The sequence below is a fragment of the Bombus huntii genome, unplaced genomic scaffold (genome assembly GCF_024542735.1).
Source record: "Bombus huntii isolate Logan2020A unplaced genomic scaffold, iyBomHunt1.1 ctg00000101.1, whole genome shotgun sequence".
NCBI lineage: Eukaryota > Metazoa > Arthropoda > Insecta > Hymenoptera > Apidae > Bombus > Bombus huntii.
The window spans coordinates 232,501-242,689 of record NW_026099355.1 but is presented as its reverse complement, the minus strand read 5'-3'; the positions used below and the strand labels follow the sequence as shown (position 1 = coordinate 242,689).

The 10,189-nt window shown below is 41.9% G+C and overlaps 1 non-coding gene across 1 annotated transcript; it reads right to left on the bottom strand.

The window, feature by feature from the left end:
- Positions 1–1,034: 1,034 nt before the first annotated feature.
- On the bottom strand, positions 1,035–2,958 carry LOC126876881 (small subunit ribosomal RNA). Its single transcript, XR_007694597.1, has one exon. It is a non-coding gene; the product is annotated as a small subunit ribosomal RNA (ribosomal RNA).
- Positions 2,959–10,189: the final 7,231 nt, after the last annotated feature.

Sequence of the window (10,189 nt, the reverse complement as noted above, 5' to 3'; positions counted from 1 at the left end):
CATCCACGCGATGCGTCTTCGTTCTAGGTTACCCGATCCACGAGTATGTTACACGTGGTTTCGTTATTTCGAACGAAACGACATACGAAGAGCACACGCCCTTTGGGTAGGAAGCACGTTTCGAGAACGACGAGAGTTTCGATGAAAGAGACGAGAGAAGTCGACGCAGAAGGTATCCATGGATCTTCGAAGAGAACCTTCGAAGATGTATATCGGTATCCTTTCGCTCTGCGCGACTCGCTACAAGTTCTTTCGCTCTCGTCGACTCGTTCTAGACGCTTCGTTCGATCCCAAAGAGGAGTCTTCGATATGTCCCGTTGCTAGGAGGAGAACAAACGCAACACAGACCACGAAACATAGAAGAGAATAGGCGAGCATGATCACTCCGACACGAGGCACTTTAGAGATTTTCTTATTAGTTTGCATGGACTTTTATATTTCGTTTGTACGGTTTCCACGATGCAAATACGAAATACGAGATCGTGACGGCGGGTCTTTCTGTGTACGGCCTCTCGCAGGCGCCACGACTGCATTTCTCTTTACACCTGGTTTCCATCGTAATTTTTTCGTTTGATATCGAGCCTTAACTTTTGTTGGCTCTTTCGAAGCTAGAGTTCCCTTTTATTAGAATTTCATATATATATATATATATTATATGTTATATGTTTTATTCGGAGACGGCGGGTCTTTCTGTTTACGACCTCACGCAGGCGCCTCGAATAAGTTTCATTCGCATTTCGTTTTTATACTTGTATATATATATCTCTTCATCCCGATGATCGAGAGAGAGTGCCACCTTCTCTTCGTATAATTCCGTAGCTGGAGGGTCGTCTCCTCCTTAAGAATATTTCTATTCGTGCCAACGGAGGTTGCCAAGCTCCCTGGCGTTTTCGTTTGTTAAAGTATATAGCTTGTTAATACGTCGTATATACTTTCGTCGATACAGGAGGAGTACGGCTCCTTACCGACCATTGTGATATATATTTCATAGTTTTTATATGTGTTCAAGTCAAATTCTTTTGGTATCGTATCGTTAATGATCCTTCCGCAGGTTCACCTACGGAAACCTTGTTACGACTTTTACTTCCTCTAAATGATCAAGTTTGGTCATCTTCCCGGTAACATCGGCAATGCTTATCACATTGGCCGCGCACACAGTCCGAAGACCTCACTAAATCATTCAATCGGTAGTAGCGACGGGCGGTGTGTACAAAGGGCAGGGACGTAATCAACGCGAGCTTATGACTCGCGCTTACTGGGAATTCCTCGTTCATGGGGAATAATTGCAAGCCCCAATCCCTAGCACGAAGGAGGTTCAGCGGGTTACCCGGGCCTTTCGGCCAGGGAAAACACGCTGATTCCTTCAGTGTAGCGCGCGTGCGGCCCAGAACATCTAAGGGCATCACAGACCTGTTATTGCTCAATCTCGTGCGGCTAGAAGCCGCCTGTTCCTCTAAGAAGATTTGTTTGTACGTTGGTAGTAAAAACCCACCGACCGAAGCCGGGGGCCTTCGAGATACCATAAGTTACGTCTATTTAGCAGGCTAGAGTCTCGTTCGTTATCGGAATTAACCAGACAAATCGCTCCACCAACTAAGAACGGCCATGCACCACCACCCACCGAATCAAGAAAGAGCTATCAATCTGTCAATCCTTCCGGTGTCCGGGCCTGGTGAGGTTTCCCGTGTTGAGTCAAATTAAGCCGCAGGCTCCACTCCTGGTGGTGCCCTTCCGTCAATTCCTTTAAGTTTCAGCTTTGCAACCATACTTCCCCCGGAACCCAAAAGCTTTGGTTTCCCGGAAGCTGCCCGCCGAGTCATCGGAGGAACTTCGGCGGATCGCTGGCTGGCATCGTTTATGGTTAGAACTAGGGCGGTATCTGATCGCCTTCGAACCTCTAACTTTCGTTCTTGATTAATGAAAACATTTTTGGCAAATGCTTTCGCTTCTGTCCGTCTTGCGACGATCCAAGAATTTCACCTCTAACGTCGCAATACGAATGCCCCCATCTGTCCCTATTAATCATTACCTCGGGGCTCCGAAAACCAACAAAATAGAACCGAGGTCCTATTCCATTATTCCATGCACACAGTATTCAGGCGAAGGTAGCCTGCTTTAAGCACTCTAATTTGTTCAAAGTAAACGTATCGGCCCACCTCGACACTCAGTGAAGAGCACCGCGATGGGATATTAGTTGGACCGCCCGCGAGGAGCTAAGCCCACCGATAGGACGTACCACATAATGCCAGTTAAACACCGCGAGCGGTGAACCGACACTGTGACACACAGATTCAACTACGAGCTTTTTAACCGCAACAACTTTAATATACGCTATTGGAGCTGGAATTACCGCGGCTGCTGGCACCAGACTTGCCCTCCAATTGGTCCTCGTTAAAGGATTTAAAGTGTACTCATTCCGATTACGGGGCCTCGGATGAGTCCCGTATCGTTATTTTTCGTCACTACCTCCCCGTGCCGGGAGTGGGTAATTTGCGCGCCTGCTGCCTTCCTTGGATGTGGTAGCTGTTTCTCAGGCTCCCTCTCCGGAATCGAACCCTGATTCCCCGTTACCCGTTACAACCATGGTAGGCGCAGAACCTACCATCGACAGTTGATAAGGCAGACATTTGAAAGATGCGTCGCCGGTGCTAGATGACCATGCGATCAGCACAAAGTTATTCAGAGTCACCAAAACAAACGATGGACGGACAGACGAGCCATCCGCCACCGATTGGTTTTGATCTAATAAAAGCATTCCTACCATCTCTGGTCGGAATCTGTTTGCATGTATTAGCTCTAGAATTACCACAGTTATCCAAGTAAATGTAGGTATGATCTAAGAAACCATAACTGATTTAATGAGCCATTCGCGGTTTCACCTTAATGCGGCATGTACTGAGACATGCATGGCTTAATCTTTGAGACAAGCATATGACTACTGGCAGGATCAACCAGGGATCTTATTCGTATAACAATTCTTATAAATTTCGTTTAAGTTCTCTTCGTGTCGTAGGTGGGACGTAAGCACCGTACGACGAGACTTTTCGTTCTTAAGATAGATATATCTATAAAATATATCTCCTAGCGACGTTCGAGATACACCCATAGTTCAGTAATAATCTTCGAACGCCGCTCGCAGCCACTTTGTAATTCTCAACTCCACCTCCTCTCTTCTCTCTCTCTCTTTCTCATAGTCTTATATAAAATGTTTAGAATCGTACTTCTAAAGGAACATTTCCATAATGCTGTCTTCGTGTAAAAAGACTTATTAGAATATCTTAGCGGTAAAGCACGTATACGCACCTCACGCTGAACGAACAAGCGCGTATCCCAGTGCGTCGCGCTGGACATACCGTAAGAATATTCTTTCAATCGGTAGAACATTTTCGGCAGAAGACATACTACGCAAAGATATAGTACGCTCCTACCGCCTCATCGGATACTTCTGCGAAAGCAGAAGTTTTTATAGAAAGCAGACGGTTATACTCTTTTGAATGAATCGATGCTCAGTTAGTACAAGCACACACGCATCTAACAATTTTTGTTAGAATACGTACACACAGGTCACCAGCTTCCCGACTCAGGGGAACCTTGCCACGATATTTGGTCATTACGTCCAGGACAGCGACCCGCGGCGCAGCAGTGTAGAGAAAAAACCAGAACGAGAACGGAGGAACAGTCGAGAAATAGCGTAAAATACACTAAGACTCGAGGAGCGGTGACTGAATTCTCAACCGAGGCCGTAGAATAGCCACGCGCTCAACGCTGTTCCGACCGAACCGTCCGGCTCGACGTCTCTCTTATAGATACGAAAGCGCCAGCCGGAAGGCCGGCGCCGGCCGGGCTAGCGGCCGCGCGCTTACGGTGCAAAACCTCCGTAGCAACGTACCGTTCGGAAGGGACGCTGGAACTTAGTCTCGCGAACGCTCGATCACTACTATACAAAGCCAATATCCAACCATCGAAATACATTACCAGACGTTTTATTAACATAATAGAAATGCATTTTTACCAAAAAATTAATTTTTTTTTTCACCGAAAAATTGCATCAGTAAACATACTCTTTTATCGAATACGGACAAAAAATAAGTTTATAATCAATTACAATACGTTAAAATAAGTAGAAATATGCAAAAAAATATATACCTTGTAACGTTAATTAACGAAAAAATTAGAAAAATATCCCAGTCGTGTCAGTTCGACGAACGCTAATTTTTTGAAAAAATCGATAAAAATGTTTAATCCCGACGTATTTAATAGAGATAGAACGATTCCCGTAAAAAAATTCATACCTTGTAACGCTTTTAAACGAATAAACTCGAAAAAACTTTTTCGCCCTCGGAATTTTTCTAAGTCCCAACGTACCGGCTCGGAATTTTTCTATGTTCCAACGACCGGTCGTGTCGGTCCAAACGTTTTTATATCCGTCTGCCGACGATATAAACGCTTAATCCCGACGTATTTTATCGAGTTATAACGATTTCTTGAAAAATATTCGTACGTTATAACGCTTTTTAACGAATTAATCGAAAAAGAGTGTTCGGTCCGAAAATTTTCTAAGTACGAACGACCGGCCGCATAGGTCCGTTTTTAAAAATCGTTCTCGGACGGAAATAAACCATTAATCCCGACGTATTTCGTCGAGTTACGTCGATTTATGCAAAAAAATTCATACCTTGTAACGCTTTTTAACGAATAAACTCGAAAAAACTTTTTCGCCCTCGGAATTTTTCTAAGTCCCAACGTACCGGCTCGGAATTTTTCTATGTTCCAACGACCGGTCGTGTCGGTCCAAACGTTTTTATATCCGTCTGCCGACGATATAAACGCTTAATCCCGACGTATTTTATCGAGTTATAACGATTTCTTGAAAAATATTCGTACGTTATAACGCTTTTTAACGAATTAATCGAAAAAGAGTGTTCGGTCCGAAAATTTTCTAAGTACGAACGACCGGCCGCATAGGTCCGTTTTTAAAAATCGTTCTCGGACGGAAATAAACCATTAATCCCGACGTATTTCGTCGAGTTACGTCGATTTATGCAAAAAAATTCATACCTTGTAACGCTTTTTAACGAATAAACTCGAAAAAACTTTTTCGCCCTCGGAATTTTTCTAAGTCCCAACGTACCGGCTCGGAATTTTTCTATGTTCCAACGACCGGTCGTGTCGGTCCAAACGTTTTTATATCCGTCTGCCGACGATATAAACGCTTAATCCCGACGTATTTTATCGAGTTATAACGATTTCTTGAAAAATATTCGTACGTTATAACGCTTTTTAACGAATTAATCGAAAAAGAGTGTTCGGTCCGAAAATTTTCTAAGTACGAACGACCGGCCGCATAGGTCCGTTTTTAAAAATCGTTCTCGGACGGAAATAAACCATTAATCCCGACGTATTTCGTCGAGTTACGTCGATTTATGCAAAAAAATTCATACCTTGTAACGCTTTTTAACGAATAAACTCGAAAAAACTTTTTCGCGCTCGGAATTTTTCTAAGTCCCAACGTACCGGCTCGGAATTTTTCTATGTTCCAACGACCGGTCGTGTCGGTCCAAACGTTTTTATATCCGTCTGCCGACGATATAAACGCTTAATCCCGACGTATTTTATCGAGTTATAACGATTTCTTGAAAAATATTCGTACGTTATAACGCTTTTTAACGAATTAATCGAAAAAGAGTGTTCGGTCCGAAAATTTTCTAAGTACGAACGACCGGCCGCATAGGTCCGTTTTTAAAAATCGTTCTCGGACGGAAATAAACCATTAATCCCGGACGTATTTCGTCGAGTTACGTCGATTTATGCAAAAAAATTCATACCTTGTAACGCTTTTTAACGAATAAACTCGAAATAAACTTTTTCGCCCTCGGAATTTTTCTAAGTCCCAACGTACCGGCTCGGAATTTTTCTATGTTCCAACGACCGGTCGTGTCGGTCCAAACGTTTTTATATCCGTCTGCCGACGATATAAACGCTTAATCCCGACGTATTTTATCGAGTTATAACGATTTCTTGAAAAATATTCGTACGTTATAACGCTTTTTAACGAATTAAACTCGAAAAAGAGTGTTCGGTCCGAAAATTTTCTAAGTACGAACGACCGGCCGCATAGGTCCGTTTTTAAAAATCGTTCTCGGACGGAAATAAACCATTAATCCCGACGTATTTCGTCGAGTTACGTCGATTTATGCAAAAAAATTCATACCTTGTAACGCTTTTTAACGAATAAACTCGAAAAAACTTTTCGCGCTCGGAATTTTTCTAAGTCCCAACGTACCGGCTCGGAATTTTTCTATGTTCCAACGACCGGTCGTGTCGGTCCAAACGTTTTTTATATCCGTCTGCCGACGATATAAACGCTTAATCCCGACGTATTTTATCGAGTTATAACGATTTCTTGAAAAATATTCGTACGTTATAACGCTTTTTAACGAATTAATCGAAAAAGAGTGTTCGGTCCGAAAATTTTCTAAGTACGAACGACCGGCCGCATAGGTCCGTTTTTAAAAATCGTTCTCGGACGGAAATAAACCATTAATCCCGACGTATTTCGTCGAGTTACGTCGAGTTTATGCAAAAAAATTCATACCTTGTAACGCTTTTTAACGAATAAACTCGAAAAAACTTTTTCGCCCTCGGAATTTTTCTAAGTCCCAACGTACCGGCTCGGAATTTTTCTATGTTCCAACGACCGGTCGTGTCGGTCCAAACGTTTTTATATCCGTCCTGCCGACGATATAAACGCTTAATCCCCCGACGTATTTTATCGAGTTATAACGATTTCTTGAAAAATATTCGTACGTTATAACGCTTTTTAACGAATTAAATCGAAAAAGAGTGTTCGGTCCGAAAATTTTCTAAGTACGAACGACCGGCCGCATAGGTCCGTTTTTAAAAATCGTTCTCGGACGGAAATAAACCATTAATCCCGACGTATTTCGTCGAGTTACGTCGATTTATGCAAAAAAAATTCATACCTTGTAACGCTTTTTAACGAATAAACTCGAAAAAAACTTTTTCGCGCTCGGTATTTTTCTAAGTCCCAACGTACCGGCTCGGATTTTTTCTATGTTCCAACGACCGGTCGTGTCGGTCCAAACGTTTTTATATCCGTCTGCCGACGATATAAACGCTTAGAATCCCGACGTATTTTATCGAGTTATAACGATTTCTTGAAAAATATTCGTACGTTATAACGCTTTTTAACGAATTAATCGAAAAAGAGTGTTCGGTCCGAAAATTTTCTAAGTACGAACGACCGGCCGCATAGGTCCGTTTTTAAAAATCGTTCTCGGACGGAAATAAACCATTAATCCCGACGTATTTCGTCGAGTTACGTCGATTTATGCAAAAAAATTCATACCTTGTAACGCTTTTTAACGAATAAACTCGAAAAAACTTTTTCGCGCTCGGAATTTTTCTAAGTCCCAACGTACCGGCTCGGAATTTTTCTATGTTCCAACGACCGGTCGTGTCGGTCCAAACGTTTTTATATCCGTCTGCCGACGATATAAACGCTTAATCCCGACGTATTTTATCGAGTTATAACGATTTCTTGAAAAATATTCGTACGTTATAACGCTTTTTAACGAATTAATCGAAAAAGAGTGTTCGGTCCGAAAATTTTCTAAGTACGAACGACCGGCCGCATAGGTCCGTTTTTAAAAATCGTTCTCGGACGGAAATAAACCATTAATCCCGACGTATTTCGTCGAGTTACGTCGATTTATGCAAAAAAATTCATACCTTGTAACGCTTTTTAACGAATAAACTCGAAAAAACTTTTTCGCCCTCGGAATTTTTCTAAGTCCCAACGTACCGGCTCGGAATTTTTCTATGTTCCAACGACCGGTCGTGTCGGTCCAAACGTTTTTATATCCGTCTGCCGACGATATAAACGCTTAATCCCGACGTATTTTATCGAGTTATAACGATTTCTTGAAAAATATTCGTACGTTATAACGCTTTTTAACGAATTAATCGAAAAAGAGTGTTCGGTCCGAAAATTTTCTAAGTACGAACGACCGGCCGCATAGGTCCGTTTTTAAAAATCGTTCTCGGACGGAAATAAACCATTAATCCCGACGTATTTCGTCGAGTTACGTCGATTTATGCAAAAAAATTCATACCTTGTAACGCTTTTTAACGAATAAACTCGAAAAAACTTTTTCGCCCTCGGAATTTTTCTAAGTCCCAACGTACCGGCTCGGAATTTTTCTATGTTCCAACGACCGGTCGTGTCGGTCCAAACGTTTTTATATCCGTCTGCCGACGATATAAACGCTTAATCCCGACGTATTTTATCGAGTTATAACGATTTCTTGAAAAATATTCGTACCTTCTAACACTTTTTAACGAGTTATTTGGAGGGGATCTTTCGGCCTTTTCGTAGCGGTGCGAAAAAATTCTAAGTTCCAACGTCCCGGTCACGTTGGTCCGGAGGATGAAATTTTTTAAAAAAATAAAGTGAAATCGTTACGTTCGACTAGATTTCGTCGATACGTAACGATTTCACACAAAATTTCGATACGTTATAACGCTTTTTGGCGAGTTATTTCGAGTTGAACATTCGGTACTTTCGTAACGGGGCGAAAAAATTCTAAGTTCCAACGTCCCGGTCACGTTGGTCCGGAGGATGAAATTTTTTAAAAAAATAAAGTGAAATCGCTACTTTCGACTAGATTTCGTCGAAACGTAACGATTTCACGCAAAATTTCGATACGTTATAACGCTTTTTGGCGAGTTATTTCGAGTTGAACTTTCGGTACTTTCGTAACGGTGCGAAAAAATTCTAAGTTCCAACGTCCCGGTCACGTTGGTCCGGAGGATGAAATTTTTTAAAAAAATAAAGTGAAATCGCTACTTTCGACTAGATTTCGTCGAAACGTAACGATTTCACGCAAAATTTCGATACGTTATAACGCTTTTTGGCGAGTTATTTCGAGTTGAACTTTCGGTACTTTCGTAACGGTGCGAAAAAATTCTAAGTTCCAACGTCCCGGTCACGTTGGTCCGGAGGATGAAATTTTTTAAAAAAATAAAGTGAAATCGCTACTTTCGACTAGATTTCGTCGATACGTAACGATTTCACGCAAAATTTCGATACGTTATAACGCTTTTTAGCGAGTTATTTCGAGTTGAACTTTCGGTACTTTCGTAACGGTGCGAAAAAATTCTAAGTTCCAACGTCCCGGTCACGTTGGTCCGGAGGATGAAATTTTTTAAAAAAATAAAGTGAAATCGCTACTTTCGACTAGATTTCGTCGATACGTAACGATTTCACGCAAAATTTCGATACGTTATAACGCTTTTTAGCGAGTTATTTCGAGTTGAACTTTCGGTACTTTCGTAACGGTGCGAAAAAATTCTAAGTTCCAACGTCCCGGTCACGTTGGTCCGGAGGATGAAATTTTTTAAAAAAATAAAGTGAAATCGCTACTTTCGACTAGATTTCGTCGAAACGTAACGATTTCACGCAAAATTTCGATACGTTATAACGCTTTTTGGCGAGTTATTTCGAGTTGAACTTTCGGTACTTTCGTAACGGTGCGAAAAAATTCTAAGTTCCAACGTCCCGGTCACGTTGGTCCGGAGGATGAAATTTTTTAAAAAAATAAAGTGAAATCGCTACTTTCGACTAGATTTCGTCGAAACGTAACGATTTCACGCAAAATTTCGATACGTTATAACGCTTTTTGGCGAGTTATTTCGAGTTGAACTTTCGGTACTTTCGTAGCGGTGCGAAAAAATTCTAAGTTCCAACGTCCCGGTCACGTTGGTCCGGAGGATGAAATTTTTTAAAAAAATAAAGTGAAATCGCTACTTTCGACTAGATTTCGTCGATACGTAACGATTTCACTGATAATTTCGATGCGTTATAACGCTTTTTCTCGAGTTATTTCGACTCGAACGTTCGAACAGTGGCGAATATTTCAAAGTCCCTGCGACGCAACGATACGCTCTTACGCGTTGCTCGCTCGCTCCGCTCGCTCGAAAAAAAAAGTAGCCCAACCCAAAACCAATCCCTTTAGCGTTCGTTCTTCGATTTCATCGAAATCTTCGTTCGAACGCTTGGGATCGGTTTTGGGTTGGGCTATATTCGTCCGAGCGAGCGCAGCGAGCGAGCATTTGTCGCGATTATTTTCCTCGTTTTCGTCTCTCTCGTGAAACGGGAAAAAACGTG